General features: G+C 44.0%; 1 protein-coding gene across 3 annotated transcripts in view; it reads right to left on the reverse strand.

Annotated features, from left to right (window-relative positions):
- Nucleotides 1-15,168, reverse strand: part of FAM168A (family with sequence similarity 168 member A) — a 199,672-nt gene extending 184,504 nt beyond the window's left edge. For 2 of the 3 annotated variants that reach the window (XM_025357165.1, XM_025357164.1), the window contains exon 1: nt 14,594-15,168. The gene's annotated coding sequence lies outside the window, so the exon portion shown is untranslated. The remainder of the gene's footprint in view (nt 1-14,593) is intronic. The other variant, XM_025357166.1, reaches the window with a different exon arrangement.
- Between the last annotated feature and the right edge of the window lie 6,643 nt (nt 15,169-21,811).

Below are 21,811 nucleotides of genomic sequence, written 5' to 3' on the forward strand. Positions count from 1 at the left end.
GCCACCTCGCCCGGCTAGTTTTTTGTATTTTTAGTAGAGACGGGGTTTCACCGTGTTAGCCAGGATGGTCTCGATCTCCTGACCTCGTGATCCGCCCATCTCGGCCTCCCAAAGTGCTGGGATTACAGGCTTGAGCCACCGCGCCCGGCCCACTGACTTCTTTATTGAGACACTGTCTTACTCTGTCACCCAGGCTGGAGTGCAATGGTGTGATCAGTGCTCCCTGCAGTCTCAACCTCCTGAGCCCAAGCGATCCTCCCACCTCAGCCTCCCAAGTAGCTGGGACCACAGGCATGTGCCATCACTCCCAGCTAATTTATTTTTATTTTATTGTAGAGATGGAGTCTCCCTATGTTGCCCAGGCTGGTATCAAACTCCTAGGCCCAAGTGATCCTCCTGCCTTGGCTTCTAGAAGTGCTGGTATCACAGGTGTGAGCCACCATGGCTGGCCCACTGACTTTTTTTTCCTTTTTTTTTTTTTTTTTGAGACGGAGTCTCGCTCTGTCACCCAGGCTGGAGTGCAGTGGTGAGATCTCAGCTCACTGCAAGCTTCACCTCCCGGGTTCACACCATTCTCCCGCCTCAGCCTCTGGAATAGCTGGGACTACAGGCACCCACCACCACACCCAGCTAATTTTGCTTTTGTATTGTTAGTAGAGACGGGATTTCACTGTGTTAGCCAGGATGGTCTCGATCTCCTGACCTCATGATCCAACAGCCTCAGCCTCCCAAAGTGCTGGGATTACAGGCGTGAGCCACTGTGCCTGGTCCACTGACATTTTTAATTGAGAAAGAACTATCAACCTCAGTGAACTCTCCAGAACAATCCAATCTGTTTCAACCAAACACCACAAAGTTTAAAAAGATGATAGAGTCCAAGCACTTTGGGAGACCAAGACAGCAGAGGATTGCTTGAGGCCAGGAGTTCAAGACCAGCCTGGGCAACATAACGAGACTCCATCTCTACAAAAAAAAAGAAAAGAATGATGGAGAGTCAAAGGTCATACCATACCTCCATTGGTTCACCAAGAAATCCAAGCAAATAGCCAGTTTGATCTCTGTTGCCAAGAAGAGACCAAGTAGGCTACAACCAGAAAATCGGTCCCAAAATACAAAAACCAATAAAGTCAGCACTTAATTTCTCTAATAAAGGTGTTTTAAAAGACAAAACATTATTCCTTCTTCATATACTGAAAGTCACAGTAAATTCTATACTTCCACTCTAGAAAGATAACATTAATAACAGCTACCATTTATTGAGTAATTATTATTTGCCAAGCACTGTGGTAAGTTCTCTATGAATTATCTCATTCAATCCTCACAACTACATAGGAATTATGTACTATTATTACTACACTTCCCTTTTAAAGGTTACAAAAATGAAACACAGAAAAGTGCAGTAACATACCCAAGGTCTCATAGCTATTAATGGGATGATCTCTTTAGAAATACATACTGCATAAACTTTGTTCTGGCTTACTCTCTTAATAGCTATGGGAAAATTCATCCCATTAAATTTCTTAGACTACTAAATATCCAAATTATTTAAATAGTTTTACATTTATCCTCAAGATTATGTAGATTATGTATCATCAAGATTATCAAGATTGACCCTGGCCAGGCGTAGTGGCTCACGCCTATAACTCCAGCACTTTGGGAGGCCAAGGCAGGTAGATCACCTGAGATCAGGAGTTTAAGACCAGCCTGACCAACATGGTGAAACCCCATCACTACTAAAAATACAAAAATTACCTGAGCATGGTGGTGCGTGCCTGTAATCCCAGCTACTAGGGAGGCTGAGTCAGGAGAATCTCTGGAACACAGGAGGCAGAGGCTGCAGTGAGCCAAGATCATGCCACTGCACTCCAGCCTGGGTGACAAAGTGAGACTCTGTCTCAAAAGAAAACAAAAAAACAAAAAAAGGAGATTGACCCTTTCCCTATAGCAACAAACCATGACCAGATAGTAGTGCACAAAATCACTGCATAACTCTATACTTTGTAGTACCAACATGCACATTAGCTCAGAGTGGGTGAGTTACATCCTGCTCTGTGAAAACTGGTTCACTCACTTAGCACTGTTCTCAATTACTCCACAGAAATGTACTAAGCCCCTGCTAGGTTCCAAGTATCAAGGATATACAAATCATCAGTGAGACACTGTCTCTGGAAGGCAGTATGTCACATAGGAAAAAGCACTCATAGGTTTTGGAGGCAGAAAAGTCTGGGGATTAAATCCCACCCTAGTCACTGATGGGCCTGCATAGGCTCAACATCTCTGAGCCTTTGTTTTCTTACACATAAAATAATTATGACCACCACAGCAGGGTGCAATGACATACACCTGTAGTCCCAGCCATGCAGGAAGCTGAGGCAGGATGATCACTTGAGTCCAGGAGTTCAAGACCAGCCTGGGCAATAGCAAGACTCCATCTCAAAAAAAATAAAAAATCATCATCATCATTTTTTTAAATGTCTAAAACTAAAAAATATGGCCACATACACACAGAAAAATTGTCGCGTTTAAGTAAGATAACAAGGCCTAGCACAATGTCGGTACACAATGAATGTTATTTCCTACCCCCAGAACAAAGGTTCCAGGCTATACAGGGGTGTTAACTGGAAGATAAAACAATGTTTAGCACTGTGACTTATCTAGACTACTTCTTTCTCCATTCTCCTCTGTCCAATCACAGTGAAAAACCGAAGTCATTATACAAGATTATTTGCCTACGACTTCATCTGTACCTTTGTCTTTTTCTATTGTAAATGTACCAGGCTAAGGGTAGGGAGACCTAATATACCTCAAAAATCACTCTTATGCATAGCTATGGATAGTTCTCTAAAAGCCACTTCACACCCTTCCTTAACCACAACGTGGAGAAAAGTAAGCACCAAGCCCAATTAATTTTCTAACATCCTGACAAAGTTGTGAAACTGTTCAATTCTAAAGGTTTTTTATTCTACTAAGGCAAAGAAAAAATTGCATTCACATTGGCTTTCAAAACAGTATTTTTAGTAAAGGTTTGACAACATCAGCTATTCCCCCAATAAGAAATAAGTAAAGCCTAGAAACAAAATCATATCAACAAATAAAAATATATCATCCTATACTGAATCAAGGCAGTGACACCAAACTGTAATAGTGTCATTGCATTCTTCACGGACATGTTAAAAAAAAAAAAACTTAAGTTTCAGTTTCATTAAAGAATGTTCTTGCTGGACGCAATGGCTCACACCTATAATCCCAGCATTTTGGGAGGCCGTGGGTGGATCACCTGAAGTCAGGAGTTCGAGACCAGCCTGGCCAACGTGGCAAAAACCCCATTTCTACTAAAAATACAAAAATTAGCCAGGCATGGTTTCAGGCGCCTGTAATCCCAGCTACTTGGGTGGCTGAGGCAGGAAAATAGCTTGAACTCAGGAGGCGGAGGTTGCAGTGAGCCCAGATTGCACCATTGCACTCCAGCTGGGGTGACAAAGTGAGATTCCATCTAAAAAAAAAAAAAAAAAAAAAAAAAGTCCTTGAAGTTGTAAAAACTATTAATTATAGCCAGGCACAGTGGTGCAGAGCTGTAGTCCCAGCTACTGGAGAAGCTGAGGCAGGAGGAGCACTTGATGCCAGGAGTTCAAGACCAGCCTGGGCAACACAGCAAAACTCCATCTCAAAAAAAAAGTATTAATTTTACTAAATCTTAATCCTAATTATACATGTTTCACATTGTGTGAAGAAATGGAAAAATGGAATGTACCCATAAAGCATTCCTTTTTTATTTATTTATTTATTTTTTTGAGATGGAGTCTAGCTCTGTCGCCCAGGCTGGAGGACAGTGGCGCAATCTCGGATCACTGCAACCTCTGCCTCCCCAGTTCAAGAGATTCTGCTGCCTCAGCCTCCTGAGTAGCTGGGATTACAGGTGTAAGCCACCACGCCCAGCTAATTTTTGTATTTTTAGTAGAGAAGGGGTTTCACCATGTTAGCCAGGCTAGTCTCAAACTCTTGACCTCAGGAGATCCAACTGCCTTGGCCTCCCAAAGTGCTGGGATTACAACGTGAGCCACCGCACCCAGCCTCACACAAAGCATTTCTGCTGCATATTAAGGTACAAGAATTGTCTCAAAGAAAAGCACTAAAGCACTTGTGCAATTGAGTTGCAAGCTGTACTAGCTGCTTCTTTTCATAAACACCATTTTTACTTGAAAAAAACGACTGGCAGAAAAATTATGATTATTCAGACTTGGATGTCTGGCAGACAATTTTTTGAAAATGAACAATGTGAGACTGTCACTTCAACGAAAACAACTATCAGTATTGGTTGCCAATGATAAAATTTGAGCTTTCAAGTGAAAATTAGAAAAGACTTGTCTGATGAGATGAGTGGTGATATTAACAAATGTGGGTTCTTAAACATTATACAATTCAGATCTGCACATGGCCAGGCGCGGTGGCCCACATGTGTAATTCCAGCACTTTGGGAGGCTGAGGCAGGGGGACCACTTGCGCCCAGGAGTTGGGGACCAGCCTGGGCAACACAGTGAAATCCCATCTCTACGAAAAAATACAAAAATTAGCAGGACACGGTGGCCTGCACCAGAAGTCTCAGCTACTCGGGGAGCTGAGGTGGCAGGATTACATGATCACGTGAGCCCAGGAAGTTGAGGCCAAAGTGAGTCGTGAATGCACCACTGCACTCCAGTGTGAAACCTGGTCTCAAAAAAGAAGCTCCACATAACTCAGTAATATAGATTGAATTGCCTCCCCCCAAAATTCATAAATTGAAGCCCTTTTCCTCAATGTGATAGTATCTGGAAATGGATCCTTTGGGAGATAATTAGGTTTAGATGATTTATAATTAGGTTTAGATGAGGTCATGAGGGTGGGGCTGCCATGATGGGATTAGTGCCTTTAAAAAGAGACACCAGAGAGCTTGCCTGTTCACTCGCACTTATTCTCTCTCTCTCTCTTCTCCCTCTCCAATCCACCATGTGAGGAAACATCGAGAAGGTGGCCATCTAGATGCCAGTAAGAGAGCCCTAACTAAAAACTGACCATGCTGGAACAATGATCTTGGACTTCTTTCTAGCCTGCAGCACTGAGAGAAAATAAATTTTTGTTGTTTAAACCACCCAGTCTATGGCATTTTGTTATGGCAGCCTGAGCAGACTAAGATACTCAATGAACCAATATTTTCCAACTGACCAATGCATAATGCTACAAAAATTATGCATGGATAAAAGATCTATTTAAAGTACATAACAGGCTGGGCGCGGTGGCTCAAGCCTGTAATCCCAGCACTTTGGGAGGCCGAGACGGGCGGATCACGAGGTCAGGAGATCAAGACCATCCTGGCTAACACGGTGAAACCCCGTCTCTACTAAAAAAATACAAAAAGCTAGCCGGGCGAGGTGGCGGGCGCCTGTAGTCCCAGCTACTCGGGAGGCTGAGGTAGGAGAATGGCGTGAACCCGGGAGGCGGAGCTTGCAGTGAGCTGAGATCACGCCACTGCACTCCAGCCCGGGCGACAGAGCGAGACTCCGTCTCAAAAAAAAAAAAAATAAAAATAAAGTACATAACAGACCAATGGTTTTTCTTGGAGAAATAAGCAAATTAAAAAATAATAAAGAAAAAAACAGACCAATGGATTTTAATGTAACAGAGCATGAAAGCTCAGTGATATGGTTCAGACTGTACACGGCAATGAACCTTAACAAACTACCAATTGTCAAGTTTTGGTGTAACACGGGTGTCCAACCTTTTGGCTTCCCTGGGTTACACTGGAAGAAAAATTGACTTGGGCCTCACATAAAACACACCAACACTAACAATAGCTGATAAGCTTGAAAAGAAAAGGAAAGGAAAAAAAGTGTGTATAATTTTCATGATATCCACCACAGATAAGCAAAAAAGTTCTCACATTCAAAGGGCTGGACATGACTGGTGTAGTATCAAAGAGGAATATCCACAATTACATAAAAACATTCCTCCTTCTGGCTGGGCGCGGTGGCTCACAGCTGTAATCCCAGCACTTTGGGAGGCCTAGATGGGTGGATCATGAGGTCACGAGTTCGAGACCAGCCTGGGCAAGATGGCGAAACCCCCCCCCCACTATAAATACAAAAATTAGCCGGGCGTGGTGGTGCATGCCTATAGTCCCAGCTACTTGGGAGGTTCAGGCAGGAGAATCACTTGAACTCAGCAGGCGGAGGCTGCAGTGAGCTGAGATCGTGCCATTGCACTCTAGCCTAGGCAACAAGAGCAAAACTCTCTTAAAAGAAAAAAAAAAAAAAAAATCCCTCCTTTTTCTAATTACCTATCTATGCGGGACTGAATTTTCTTTATATTCCATGCAAAACAACAAACTGCAACAGGATTGAATGCAGAGGCAGATTCAATAAGATACCAGAGATTTTTAAAAATGTAAAATATTATTCTAATTTTTTTCATTTAGAATAATATACTTATTTTCATTAGAATATGCTAACACAGCTGAGGGCAGTAGCTCACACCTGTAATCCCAGTACTTTGGGAGGCTGAGGCAGAAAAATTGCTTGAGTCTAGGAGTTCGAGACCAGCCAGGGCAACAGAGCAAGATCCTATCTCTACAAAAAAATTTTAAAATAACCAGGCATAGTGGCACATGCCTGTAGTCCCAGCTACTTAGGAGGCTGAGGTTGAAGGGTCGCTTCAGCCTAGTAGGTCAAGACTGCAGTGAGCCATGACTGCGCTACTGCAAGCAAAAGTTCTTTGGAGTCGTCAATAAATATGAATATGAAGACACCAAAATGTTTGAGAACTGTTGTTACATAGCAATAAGCAAGAACACACTACACCTACACACGAGAACATAAATGAATCTCACAAGTATGTTATATAGGAAAAGCCAGTCATACCTATGAAATGTCATAAACAGGTGAAAATAATCTACAGTACTGGAAGTTGTTGGTTTCCTTGGAGGAGGGGATAATGTCCCTTTCTTGATCCGAATGCTGGTTATACATTTTGTGCATTTTTTTCTATGTACCTAAATATAATTTATTTTTAATTTATATTTTCTATATAAATATACACACATCTGCCTTATGTTCACCTACAGAAGTTTTGTTCACACTGGTCCAGAGTAGAACTGACACATGTCTTTTTTTTTAAACAGATCCTCAGGTGATTCTAAAGAGTAGCCAGATACTACCCTAAGAAGGTTGAAGACTACTGATTTAGGCTGGGCGCAGGCTCACGCTTGTAATCCCAGCACTTTGGGAAGCCGAGGCAGGCAGATCATCTGAGGTCAGGGGTTCGAGACCAGCCTGGCCAACATGGTGAAATCCCATCTCTACCAAAAATACAAACAATTAGCCAGGCATGGTGGCACGCGCCTGTGGTCCTAGCTACTCAAGAAGATAAGGCAGGAGAATCGCTTGAACCTGGGAGGAAGAGGGGTTGCAGTGAGCGGAGATCGCACCACTGCACTCCAGGCTGGGAGACAAAGCGAGACTCTGTCTCAAAAAAAAAAAAAAAAAAGGAAGAAGACTACTGATTTAACAGTTTAAAACCAGGAAGATTTATATGCAGTACAACAAAAAGAACAATGGCTCTGGAGCCAGGCAGATCAGGTTTTTAAATATGAGTTTTTCTTCTCTTACTAGCTATGTAAATAAATGCAAACTAGTTAATCATTATATGCCTCAGTTGCTTCCATTTCTTCTTCTGTGAAATGGTCACAATTCCTTATACAGTAGAAATGTGAGGATTAAATTCTATCTATAAGGAAAAGAAAGCACCCAGAATACTGCCTGCCATAGATACTCAAATGTTAGGTACCTTTTGTCTTTCCCTACTAATTCCCTACTTGTCTTAAGGCCTAAGACAAATTACTCTTTTGAATCTTTTTATTCATTTATTTATTGAAACATAGTCTTGGCCGGGCGCGGTGGCTCAAGCCTGTAATCCCAGCACTTTGGGAGGCCGAGACGGGCGGATCACGAGGTCAGGAGATCGAGACCATCCTGGCTAACACGGTGAAACCCCGTCTCTACTAAAAATACAAGAAAATTAGCCGGGCGAGGTGGTGGGCGCCTGTAGTCCCAGCTACTTGGGAGGCTGAGGCAGGAGAATGGCGTGAACCCGGGGGGGCGGAGCTTGCAGTGAGCCGAGATCGCGCCACTGCACTCCAGCCTGGGGCACAGAGCAAGACTCCGTCTCAAAAAAAAAAAAAAAAGAAACATAGTCTTGCCCATGCTAGAGAGCAGTGGTGTGACCATAGCTCACTGTAGCCTCAAATTCCTGGGCTCAAGTGATCCTCCCACCTCAGCCTCCAAAATAGCTAGGAACACAGGTGCATGCCACCACATCCAGCTAGAGACTGGATCTCACTATGTTGGTCAGATCGGTCTTGAACTCCTGGGCTCAAGCGATCCTTCCACCTTGGCCTCCCAACGTGCTGGGATTACAGGTGTGAGCCACTGAACCCAGCTACCCTCTTAGAGTCTTAATTTCTTCATCCTTAAAATGAAAACAATGCCACATGACCAACCTAAGAACTATATATCAAATAAAATAGTACCATTATACTTGCATAAGTATAAGTAGCATAGCTATTATTTACTGATAGAGACATTTGCTATCAACACAAAAGAAAAGATAGAGGAAGACATATTAGAAAACTAAAATACTTAGAAAAATTATAAAACAGAGGCTAGAAAAGAAATACAAGTTAGCAGAAATCATCAAGCTTGAGGGACATGATCAGAAGGCAAATCAAGATCATAATCTCAAGTCAGCCAGGGATTGAAGTTTACTGTGAAAAATATATCATCTCAGGGTTCCTTCAAAACGTCTATATCTAAGAAAAAGCACAACCTGTATCATCATACAATAGGCATACTCTGAAAGGACCCAGACACTTGCCTAAACGGCAGGAGGAGGAGTTGTGCTGGAACTTTATAAACTGAGGTTTCCTCAGTGTCTTCATACAGAAAATAATGGCTCATTTAATAAAATGTTAAACTTTCAGATAAACATAATTTGACAAAAAAATTCTATACCATTGTTTTCAACACTAAAGATATGCATAACTGTCCAAGGAACTAAATTTAACAAAATAAAGCAAGAAATATGAACTTGGTTTAGTCTCTTTGCTCTTCAATATTTTACAACTTTGAGTTGATTTCTGTTAACATACCAGGGGTCGGCAAGCTATGGCCCGCCCATGGCCTATTTTTGTATGGCCTGTGAGTTTTTACATTCTTAAAACCACATAAAAGCAGGAGAAAGAGAAGGGGAGGGAGAAGAAAGACTGGGGAGAAGCAAGAGGAGGGGCTTGGGGAAGGAGAAGAACAGGGAGGGAGACGGGGAGACAAAAGGGAAGGGGAGTGGAAGGGAGGAGAAAGAACAACAAGAGGCCATATGTGGCACAAAATATTTTCTACAAAAAGCATTTGTCAGCCAGGCATGGTGCCACATGCCTGCATTTGTAAGCACTTTGGGAGGCCGAGGCAGGAGGATCACTTGACCAGGACAACATAATGAGACCTTGTCTCTACAAAAAAACAAACAAAAAAAAAGTGTTACTGGGTAATGGGACTAAAAACAATACTTTTGCTTCTTTTTACTTTTTGTAATTTTTAGTTTCTATCATGAGCATACATTATTTAATGGTGGAAGAAATAAAGCTTTTTTAAAGGTTAAAAAATAAGAAAAAATAATAAAGCAAGTCAATATTTATCCTATAATTCTATTTATAAAAAGTTGCAAAGGTAAAAAATATATGGTTTAGGGATATGCACATATTTGGTAAAAGTATGAAGAAAAGCAAAGAAATGATTCACATAAAATTTAGCAAACTGTTTACCTCTGAGGGAGAGAGAAGGTAGGAGACTCAATCAAGTAGGACCTCACAAGAGGCTTTAAAGGTACTAGAAATCTCCTTTTTGTTAAGCTGGGTAGCAAGTAGAAAAGTCTTCAATTTGTTATTCTTTAAGTTGTGGGTTTATGTTAAATATACTTTTATACATATGACATATTTTACAATTTAAAAAAAGAATAAATGGGGTTGACAAATTAGAATTTGGGGGCTGTAACCCAGACTTTTCCACTGACTTGTGTAACCTTAAACAAGTCATTTAACCTCTCAAAGCATAATTTTTCTTCTTATTTCATTAATGAGGAAGCTAACAGCTAACATGTGTTTAGGACTTTGGTCTGTTTAAACTTCCCAGACTGTACAGATGCAAAAATGCATGAGATCATAATACAAAATAATATCTCATTAATATATACCACAATACTAAGAACTCATTGGTAGGGCATACAAGGCTATTCATTCTAGCCTCTGCCAATCTTTCTAACAATAAAGGCAACAACTAATATTTTTTTAATGTGTACTAAAAAACATACTGTGTTAAATGCTTTCCATTGATTATCTTATTTAATCCTCAAAACAATCCTATGATATTAATTCTATTATCCCCACTTTACAGATGAGCCCATTGTGCCCAGTGTCACACAGCTAATAGTTAAGTGGTAGGCAGACTTCAAAACCCACATTTAACCAAAGCATTCATTTTGCCTCATTTTTCTCACCATATTTAATTTGTCTGTCTTTCCCATGACACTAAAAGCTCCTTGACAACTACTTTCTGTTCATTTTTATTTCCCCTGGCACTTAGCAGACATTCATTAAATAAATAGTGAACAGATATTTCATATATGTACAGTGTTTTCAGGACATGAACTGGTTTGTTCTCCTTGACAGCCTTGTAAAGTACGAAAGTTTGATTGTGTGACAGGGTCTCACTCTGTAACCCAGACTGGAGTGCAGAGAAGCATGATCATGGCTCACTGCAGCCTTGACCTCCCTGGCTCAAGCAATCCTCCCACCTCCCTCCTGAGTATCTGGGATTACAGGTGTAGGCTACCACACCCAGCTAATTTTTTTTTTTTTTTTTTTTTTGTAGAGACGGGTCTCCCTATGTTGCCCTCACCGGTCTCGAACTCCTAGGCTCAAGCAATCCGCCCAGCTCAGCCTCCCAAAGTCTGGGATCATGGACGTGAACCACTGTGCCTGGCCAGTTTTTTTGGTTTCTGAGGTTTTTTTTGTGTATTTTTACCTTTTTAACCAAATTTAAGTGTACAATTCAGTGGTATTAATTATGTTCACAATGTTTTGCGGCCATTACCACTAAATATGAAAGGATTTTTTTTTGTTTTGTTTTTTTCAAGACAGAGTTTCACTCTTGTTGCCCAGGCTGGAGTACAATGGCGTGATCATGGCTCACTGCCCACCTCCCCAGTTCTAACAATTCTCCTGCCTCAGCCTCCCGAGTAGCTGGGATTACAGGCACCTACTATGCCTGGCTAATTTTTGTATTTTCAGTAGAGATGGAGTTTCACCATGTTGGCCAGGCTGGTCTCGAACTCCTGACCTCAAGTGATCCGCCCACCTCAGCCTCCCAAAGTGCTGGCAGCCAGCACTTTGGTCAGCACTTTGGTGATAAAAATCAAGGTTTTTAATGACTTGATTGAAATCACTCAGCTTTCAAGTAGTAGAACCGGGATTTGAATCCAGGACTCAACTCCTAAACTCACAGGCTATTCATTCCACCAAGGCTTCTGTATACCAATACCTCCATCTGCTCTCTTCTCACCAAGATATCTGGAGGATCAAATGAGGTAAAGATACAAAAACACATTACTACTACACAAGTGACCATGGCTGTGGAAAAAAAAAATCCACCAACACATTTCTTCCAGGCAATTACTTTTCATGTTGGGCTCTCAAAAGCTAGGGCTTTAATATAAACATCCCGCCTCTAGACCAAGCCCGCAGATCTGCAAAAACAATGTCTAGACCCCAGAGTAAAGTTATGAGGGAAATGCTTGCATTAGATTACAGTCTCATTGAATTACAGGTAACTGCTCAAACCTGATTTCTATTATAATACAGAAAGCTTCCTCATTACAAAACACTTTCAATTCAAAGGATAAGTCCAACTTTCCATCATTCTGCCCATTTTGGAGCTAAAAAAAAAAAAAAGATTCTAAATGGTATTTTTATATGCTCAATTGTGAACGCCAAGGAAAATGGTTTGTTTGCGAGTTAAACTCTGCAGCTTAAACAAAAATAAAAAGAATTATTTCAATCCCAATGGTGCCAATTTTATCTACTTTACATCCCTCCTCATTTTTTTTCAGTCTGAGCTCTAATCAACAGCCACTTTATGTTTAACATATTATAACAGTTAATGCAATTAGGTCCAGAAAACTGTTTCTCTAATGATGTTCCCTCCATTTACACTCCTGCGTACCTTCCATTATCACCATTCTGCCCTAAGAATGAGCATATCACTAAGGTTTAAATCAAATTTCTGATGAACAGATGGAGATATTGTTTCTGTAGTTAATACAATGTACCTACATCAACATCATTCTCTAAAAAATGAAATAAAAATGACTCAATATGCTTTATTTATTCACATCTGACAGAATTCTGATCACTTGAATTCCTTTGGAAGAAAATTCAATCTTTAGAAATAGAGTCCAATTATTTTCAATCTTATAAATGTCAAAAGACAATCATATGAAAAACTCCATCAGTACCAAACCATCTCACCAATGAATATTTATGACATTTCCATATTTCCTGTCTTCTCTCTGTTTACATAAAGCAGTGGTGCCAAGACTCATCTCAGGATTATTAGCCTGCAATACAATGATGGGCCTAATTGCCTTGCAAACCAGGACACTAACAAATGGCGTCTTCAAGCAATCAATTTAAAAAGGGGATAAAAAAGACCCAAGCTCTTTTTGCCTATGTGCATGTTGCCTACCTACAAAATAAATTCAGTCTCATATTTTTCAGGCTTACTCATTAGTTCTCAAGCAAGAAATGCACCCTTAACTATCTCAAGCTCATCAAATCTATTTAAATTTCAAATTCCAGGTATAGTTTTTAAATGCACCAGGAGGAGAGGGGAAAGGAAAAGGCAGAAATATTATATAGAAAGATATCTATTACATTCCAGTTTATCTTCTCCCACCTTTAGTTTGGAAGTATGCTCGTTTTCCCCCAACTTACTTTTTATGATATACAAATAACAGAAGACACCCTCCCCTCCTTAATTCTACCTTAACTAAATCCCCTTTCAACTTTACCCTTTGGGCTGACTTGACTTCCAAATTATACTAATATAAATAAAACAAACAAAAAGATCAACCGAACAGATTAAAATGGCCCCTAAGAATGAGATGTTCTCTTCTGTGTCCCCTGCAAAGTCCCCTCTAACAGGCTTATTGCCTCTCCCCCAACCACAGCCACCAAGGCTGTCCATTTAAGTATTCCAACCCTTAACCCTCATGTGTCTCTTGGAGGCCATCCCAATTCTTCATCTCCAAAATAATCCAACCCATTTCCACCCCCTTCTCCAGCACAGCTCACTGTCCCTCTCCATCCTCTCTGCCCCATCCATACCAACAACTCCAGGTCTCCCATTCCTTAAATTTCCCCTGTGCCACCTCACCATCAGCAACCACCTCCCCAGGCCTACCAGCTCATCTCCGAAAGTCCTTCTCCAAAACTCCCTCTGCCACCTTGGCCAAGGGACATTTTCTTCAAGATACCATCCCCCAACTTTGCTCACCCCTGCCGCTATCCTTTCAATGAATGCAGCCCAGTGATGTTTTATGTGCCCTCTGCCTTGACCCTGCAACCAAGGAGCCACCATGCCCTTTCCAGTGATTGTAAGATCACCCTAAATCCAACCCACTGTGCCCCACACTCTATTTCCATCCCTGTCCTCCCATTTTGGGCCTGACTTCCAATGTGACCCCTTCCTGCCAGCTCACCATCACACTCCCCTCACTGAATGTTCCACCTCCACCAACTCCTATTCCAACCTCCATCAGCCCACCCCAGGAAACCCCCAAATTGCACTCCTCTGCTCTATCCTAACCCATGCTATTCCGTAAGTCTCCACAAATTCCACCAGCCCCAGATGACAAACACCCACTTCAAGCTCAGGTCTCAACCCATGCCAAGCCCCTCACCCCCAACTCCTGCCACCTCCATCATCCTGCCCCAGGTCTACCCCAAATTCCACCCTCCTGAATTAACACTCCGCAGGGTCCTGTCCAGCCCTGTACATGCCACTCACTCTCCGTTGAAATCATTCCCCTACCCCTCACCCCAGCTCAGATCCCAAGCTGTCAACTGCTCCAGGCCAAACCCAAATCACCACCCTCATTCAGTCCCCTCCCCCATTAAAAGCCATCCCACCCTAGTCTCATCTTCCACCTCGCCCCAAGACCATCCCGAATTCCAACCTGGCGCCCCCACCCCACTCTCCTGTCCCAGGTTGTGTTATTCTCCATCAAAAGTCCTCCTCCCTGGTCGCCCGCCCCCCAACCTGCTTGGGTCCCACCCTCACCCCACCCCCAGCCAGCGCCTGGACAAGTCTCCCCCACCAGCCCGCCGTTCCATCGCGACCTGAACCCCCTCCCCACCACCTGCACGGGGGCTCCGCAGCCCCCACTCTCATTCTCGCCAGCGCCACCGGCCCAGGCTCAGGACCAGCGGACCGGGTGGCGGGGGGAGTCTCCTCACCGGTGAGCAGCTGCAGGCGAAAACGGCGGCGGCGGCGGCGGCTGAGGCGGCGATGCCCTTGTCTTCTCCGGAGGCTACGGCGGCGACGCTCTCGCTCCCTCGCCCGTGTCCAGCAGGGTGGCGGATGGCGCGCGGGGACCGGAGCCTCCTCCTCCTCAGCGACTCGGCTCTGAATCCTCTGCAGTAGCCGCCGAGGAGCCCGACGGGTTGGGGGAGGGGACGCTCGGCTGCGGGCGAGGGAGGAGGAGGCGGAGGGAGGAGGCGGGGGACCGCTGAGAAGGGCAGGGAAGGAGGAGCCGGCGCGGCGCCGCGACACGTCCCACAGCCTCAGAGCGCCGGGACCACAACTCCCGGCATGCCCTGCTTTAGCCCGCGCGCGGCCTGAGCCTCCCGCCGCCAGCCCGGTGCAGAGGGGCCGCGCCCTCTGCGGTCACGCACAATGGAATAAAGCCAACCATCCGCTGGCAGACTCTGTAGACTCAAGACCACCTGTGAGGAAAGTCAGGTCGCTCGAGGCCCCATCCCCAAGGGGCCGTACTCGCAACGTCTCCATCCTCTTTGCATAGACACACACACACACACACACACTCTCTCTCTCGCTCGCTCGCGCTTTCTCTCGCTCTTGCTCTCTCTCGCTCTTGCTCTCTCTCTCTCTCTTTCTCTCTCGACTACACCTCCCAGCATGCCTCTCAGCTTCCTGTTCTCCTTCCGGACCCTTCTCAGACCCGGCACTACAGTTCCCAGGGAGTGTGGTCCCTGCGAAATGCTGGGAGATGCAGTTCTCGGTTCTTCCTCCATGTTAAGAAAAAGAAGTGAAAGAGAGGCAAAGGGAAGGAATATGCCAGCCCACCGAGGATGGGCCTTGATGGGCTAGATCACCTGTAATTCTGTTCTTCCCTCGCCATCTCTGTTTCAGTTGTCTTTCACCAGAACTAATGCCGGAGCTTCCTCGCTGGTCTCCCTGCAAATTTGAGGACGATTCGGCAACTTGAATCCAAACGACAAAGCGCATACTTCTTGACCCAGCTCCATTACTTTCAAGAATTTACCTTAAAAAATAATCGAACAATTTCGAAAAGATGAATGCACAAAGTTGTTATATGACGTAGTTAATTATGGGGGGAGTAAATGTTCATCAATAGGGTGCTGCTTAAATAAGGCGTGACATATACATACAATGCAATACTAAGGAGCCATTTAAAATGATGATATAAATCTATTGATATGAAAAGCTATTCACAATTTATTCTTCAGGGAAAAAAACTGATTACAGAACGGCATGTCTACACGGGTACATTTATGTGAAGTTTGACACAATATTCTATAAGCATGGAGAGATTTCAGGAAAGAGGTTCGCCAAAATATTAGCAGTGATTATCTTGGGGGAAAGGGTGTCAGATTGCACGTAGGTTTTTTTTGTTTTTTGAGACGGAGTCTGGATCTATAGCCAGGCTGGAGTACAGTGAGGCGATTGCGGCTCACTGCAACCTCCGCCTCTCGGTTTCAAGCGATTCTCCTGCCTCAGTCTCCTGAGTAGCTGGGATTACAGGCACGCGCCACGCCCAGCTAATTTTTGTATTTTTAGTAGAGATGGGGTTTCACTGTGTTGGCCAGGATGATCTCGATCTCCTGACCTCCTGACCCGCCCGCCTCAGCCTCCCAAAGTGCTGGGATTACAAGCAGGAGCCACTGTGCCTGGCTGTAATTTTTATTTTCATATTGTTTGAATTGTTTAAAAGGAGCACCTAACAATTTTTGTTTTCTTTTGTTATGTTTTTTGTTTTGTTTTAATTGTAAGAGACCGTCGTGTCACTATATTGCCCAGGCTGGTCTCAAACTCCTGGCCTCAAGAGACCCTCCTGCCTCAGCTCTCAAAAGTGCTGGGATTACAGGCGTGAGCCACACTACACCTGGACAATTTTTTAAGCTATACTACTTCCACAAAACATAATTTCCAAATCTAACCTTTCTTTGCTGCCTAGATGCTTTCCATGACTTCCCATTGCCTCATTCACGCTTCAGCACTGTGCCTGCCTGGTTTTAATAGTTACACTATTAAAACAAATAATAGTAGTCACTTCCAATTCATAAAGTTAGAAGGGAGAATTTTCTCAATTTTCAATGCGCCTTCTCAAAATTTTTCCTTTTCTGGTCTTTCCACACCCATTTTCTCCTTTTCTCTTATTCTTCAAACTCAAGCCAAAGTCCTACCTTCCCTAGAACATATTTAGACACACTGATTTTCCTTGTATCTGAATTCTTTTTTTTTTTTTTTTTTTTTTTGAGATAGAGTCTTGCTCTGTCGGCCAGGCTGGAGTATAGTGGCGCAATCTCAGCTAACTGCAACCTCCGTCTCCCGGGCTCAAGCAATTCTCCTGCCTCATCCTCCTGAGTAGCTGGGATTACAGGCATGTGCCACCATCTAATTTTTTTTTTTTTTTTTTTTGTATTTTTAGTAGAGATGGGGTTTCACCATGTTGGCCAGGCTGGTCTTGAACTCCTGACCTCAGGTAATCTGCCCGCCTCGGCCTCCCAAAGTGCTGGGATTACAGGTGTGAGCCACCGCTCCCGGCTTATCTGAATTCTTATAGCAGTGGTTTCTAATCTGTTGGCCAGAGATCACGGTGGGGAGAGGAAGTGAAGAGAGAGATACAGAGTTATTGTAAAGGGCCTATGAAGCTCTGCCTACACAAAACTATATGTCTTTCACTTTAAAAAAGTTTTTCTCTTCTTCTGGCACCTGTGTCCAGCTCTTCTAGAATACAGAACATAGTATCAGATTATTTTTGATTTCACAATTTTTTTCCTTTAAGCCCTGTTTGACTTGATGTTTTCTTTTCTTTTTTCATTTTTTGAGACAGAGTCACTCTGTTGCCCAGGCTGGAGTTCAGTGGCATGATCACGGCTTACTGCAGCAGCATCTCCCTGGGCTCATGTGATCCTCCCACCTCAGCCTCCCAAGTAGCGGGGACTACAGGCACCACTATGCCCAGCTAATTTTTCTTTTTTCTTTGTTTTTCTTACAGAGACAGGGTTTCACCATGTTGCTCAAGGTGGTCTCAAACTCCTGGACTCAAGTGATCTGCCCACCTCGGCCTCCCAAAGTACTGAGATTACAGGCATGAGCCACTGCGCCCAGCAGGATTTGATATTTTCAATTTTATATGCCCTTATTCCTTGGTGTTCTGTAAGAACCACCAGGACACTATAGCTCTACTACAGGCCTACAGGAAAAAGCCCAGGTTGCTTAGCTCAGAGGATGACTTATTCCCCATCCTGCTACAGCCTCTCTAGCTTCACCCCACCTCACTCTAGTCAGACTCCTGTTCCTCAGGACTCACTTTCCCCAAATACATCAGGCACTGTCTTTTTCAAACTGCCTATCTCCTTTTACATCCTATTCTCCCAGCCTTAAAATCTCAGCCTCTCTTCTCCCTTTTCTGAGAATAATGAGAAAGATACCTATCATATGTTGGCTATGTGACAAACAAGTCTCTTCCTTAGTGTTACACTGACCCTGCCCTGTTCTTTTTTTTTTTTTTTTTTTTTCCTGAGATGGAGTCTGGCTCTGTCGCCCAGGCTGGAGTGCAGTGGCAACATCTCAGCTCACTGCAAGCTCCGCCTCCCGGGGTCACAACTTTCTCCTGCCTCAGCCTCCCCAGTAGCTGGGACTACAGGCGCTCGCCATCACACCCGGCTTATTTTTTGTATTTTTTTTTTTTAGTAGAGACGGAGTTTCACTGTGTCAGCCAGGAAGGTCTCGATCTCCTGACCTCGTGATCCGCCCGCCTCAGCCTCCCAAAGTGCCGGGATTACAGGCATGAGCCACTGCACCTGGCCAGACCTTGCCCTCTTCTAAACCCCGCCTTCTCCTCTTCCATTTCCCCACTTGTTTCTCCTAGTGGCACAAAGTATGGGCTAGTTTGGTCTATCCAGCAAGTAAAGCATTATCTGAGTTAGGTGAATAAATAGATATGAGAAGCTTATTGGACTGGTAATCTGGGAATCAGATCCTAAATTAGAACTTGCCGGGCGGGCGCGGTGGCTCACGTCTGTAATCCCAGTACTTTGGGAGGCCAAGGCAGGTGGATCACGAGGTCAGGAGATCGAGACCATCCTGGCTAACACGGTGAAACCCCGTCTCTACTAAAAATACAAAAAATCAGCCAGGCGTGGTGGCGGGCGCCTGTAGTGCCAGCTACTCAGGAGGCTGAGGCAGGAGAATAGCGGGAACCCAGGAGGCGGAGCTTGCAGTGAGCCGAGATGGAGCCACTGCACTCCAGCCTGGGCGACAGAGTGAGACTCCGTATCAAAAAAAAAAAAGAAAAAAGAAAAGAACTTGCCATAAACATGATGGGTGACATTTAGTAAGTCCCTTAACTTTTCGAAATCTCAGTTTCTATAATACATCCACCTGCCCTGCCACCTCATAAGGTTATTAGGAGAATCCAATGAAACAATGGGTATGAAAGTGCTTTAAAGACTGTAAAATACCACTTACAGTCCAAACCCTTCATCCAACCATTTGAGAATTCTCTCTCCAAATCACTGCAAAATCATGACATGTAAACTTTCAAGTCTGAATTATATCAACATTAATGAATTTATGAAAGTTTTAAAGAAATTAACTCTATGAAACCAATTCAATTCCTGGATAAGTTTTTGATATAGCACAGTTAAGTGATTTCTAACTTTTTTTTTTTTTTTTTGAAACGGAGTCTCGCTCTGTCACCCAGGCTGGAGTGCAGTGGCACGGTCTCAGCTCACTGCAAGCTCTGCCTCCCGGATTCATGCCATTCTCCTGCCTCAGCCTCCTGAGTGGCTGGGACTACAGGCACCTGCCACCACGCCCGGCTAATTTTTTTGTATTTTTAGTAGAGACGGGGTTTCACCATGTTAGCCAGGATGGTCTCCATCTCCTGACCTCGTGATTCGCCTGCCTGGGCCTCCCAAAGTGCTGGGATTACAGGCGTGAGCCACCGCCCCCGGCCTCAAGATACATTATTTAGCAGCTTGTTGCAGTGGCTCATGCCAATAATCCCAGCACTTTGGGAGGCCAAGACCGAAGGATCCGTTGAGGCCAGGAGTTCAAGACCAGCCTGGGCAACATAGTGAGACCCTATCTCTTAAAAAAATAGAAAAATTGGGCTTGGCATGGTGCCTCACGCCTGTAATTTTAGCATTTTGGCAGGCCGAGATGAGTGGATCGCTTGAGGTCAGAAGTTCGAAACTACCCTGGCCAACATGGTAAAAACCCGTCTCTACTAAAAATACAAAAAAATTAGCCAGATGTGGTGGTGCATGCCTGTAGTCCCCGCTACTCAGGAGGCTGAGGCACAAGAATCACTTGAACCCGGGCGTCAGAGGCTGCAGTGAGCAGAGATCGTGCCACTGCACCCCAGCCTGGATGACAGAGCGAGACTTCATCTCAGAAACATAAATAAAAAAAATAGAAAAACTGACTGGGTGTGGTGGTACGCACCTGTAAGTTCTAGCTGATCAGGAGGCAGAGGCGAGAGGATCACTTGAGTCCAGGATTTTAAGGCTGCAGCAAGCCATGATCGCTCCACAGCACTCAAGCCTGGGTGACAGAGCAAGACTCTGTCTCTAAAAAATAAAAAAAAAAAAAGGATATATTCTTCATGAATTTTACAAGAAAAAAATTTGATTCACCCAACAGTTATATTTTATTTTTATCAATTTTTACTTATTATTGGTCTGTTATAATGAAATTTCTTTGTTAGTCATTATTTCTACCAAGTCCACCTTTTCCTGACAGTAATTGGAACCATTGTTGGATTTATCTTGTACTGATTATTTCTAAGTAGAATTTTCCCAGGGAATAACTTTGCAGATTGCAGTGTTACCAACAAAGATGGGATCATTCCGTTTGTTTTTTTTTTTTTTTTTTTTTTTTTTTTTTGAGACGGAGTCTGGCTCTGTCGCCCAGGCTGGAGTGCAGTGGCCGGATCTCAGCTCACTGCAAGCTCCGCCTCCCGGGTTTAGGCCATTCTCCTGCCTCAGCCTCCCGAGTAGCTGGGACTACAGGCGCCTGCCACGTCGCCCGGCTAGTTTTTTGTATTTTTTTTAGTAGAGACGGGGTTTCACTGTGTTAGCCAGGATGGTCTCGATCTCCTGACCTCGTGATCCGCCCATCTCGGCCTCCCAAAGTGCTGGGATTACAGGCTTGAGCCACCGCGCCCGGCTGCTTTTTTATCCATAGTAAATTTCACCATGTGTAGCTTTAGCCATTGTCAGTTTTATTTTGTGTTTATTTCTACCGTAATTTTTTTCTGCAACCCCATCAAAACAAACTCGGAGTCAAACTGACAGTGTCAAAACACTATCCTTTGCCTGTTACTATCTGATTAACTTGTACTTTGCAATGGTTTTCTCCCAGCTGTGTTAACAAGCTTCTTTGCCACCTCTCTTTCCAGGCATCTCTTTGGGAGCTTTGGCACGTATGTGTCAGCTTTACTTTTTTTTTTTTTTTTTTTTTTTTTTTTGAGACGGAGTCTCGCTCTGTCGCCCAGGCTGGAGTGCAGTGGCCGGATCTCAGCTCACTGCAAGCTCCGCCTCCCGGGTTCCCGCCATTCTCCTGCCTCAGCCTCCCAAGTAGCTGGGACTACAGGCGCCCACAACCGCGCCCAGCTAATTTTTTGTATTTTTAGTAGAGACGAGGTTTCACCGTGGTCTCGATCTCCTGACCTTGTGATCCGCCCGCCTCGGCCTCCCAAAGTGCTGGGATTACAGGCGTGAGCCACCGCGCCCGGCCGTGTCAGCTTTACTTTAAGAATTGCTCTAGGCCAGGCGCAGTGGCTCATGCCTTTAATCCCAGCCCTTTCGGAAGCTGAGGCAGGTGGATCACTTGAGATCAGGAGTTCGAGATTAGCCTGGCCAACATGGCAAAATCCCATCTCTACTACAAATACAAAAATTAGCTGGTAGCACTTGCCTGTAATCCCAGCTACCTGGGAGGCTGAGACAGGAGAATCCCTTGAACCCGGGAGGCGGAGGTTGAAGTGAGCCGAGATGGTGCCATTGCACTCCAGCCTGGGCGACAAGAGTAAAACTCCATCTGAAAAAAAAAAAAAGAATTGCTCTAGAATCACAGGAAAATGAACATTAGAGATCATGCTAGGAGAACTGATCTTGAATGAAGCAGGTATTATGCTGGCATCTAAGATCCATTATCTCGTTAAATCTTTCAGCTTAAAC

The sequence above is a fragment of the Theropithecus gelada genome, chromosome 14, assembly GCF_003255815.1.
Source record: "Theropithecus gelada isolate Dixy chromosome 14, Tgel_1.0, whole genome shotgun sequence".
In the NCBI taxonomy this organism is placed as follows: domain Eukaryota; kingdom Metazoa; phylum Chordata; class Mammalia; order Primates; family Cercopithecidae; genus Theropithecus; species Theropithecus gelada.